The following is a 273-nucleotide window of genomic DNA, read 5'->3' on the forward strand; positions in this document are numbered from 1 at the left end:
ATGTAGAATCGGTCTGAGATGTCTATCAATACAACTTTCCCAAAAAGCTTCTCTGTGATCATCAAGGTGTGTGATCCCATTGCTCTGTGCCTTCCTGTGCTTTATCGCTGTCATGCTGCAGATCTTTGCCTCTCACAGACAGTTTTTGGACACTTCCCGTTATATCCTGTTTGCACACCTGCTAATTAACGATACCATGCACTTCATTTCCTCTGTCCTATTCTTCCTTTTTGTGATAGGTCAGGTCAAGTTACCTCTTCTGTTCTGTGTCCC

General features: G+C 43.6%; 1 pseudogene; it reads left to right on the top strand.

The window, feature by feature from the left end:
- LOC106952783 (tachykinin-like peptides receptor 86C) overlaps window positions 1-273 on the top strand; it is a 10,281-nt pseudogene continuing 10,008 nt past the window's right edge.

Source organism: Poecilia latipinna, unplaced genomic scaffold, assembly GCF_001443285.1.
Source record: "Poecilia latipinna isolate Pla-1442-1.1 unplaced genomic scaffold, P_latipinna-1.0 Scaffold539, whole genome shotgun sequence".
In the NCBI taxonomy this organism is placed as follows: Eukaryota; Metazoa; Chordata; class Actinopteri; order Cyprinodontiformes; family Poeciliidae; genus Poecilia; species Poecilia latipinna.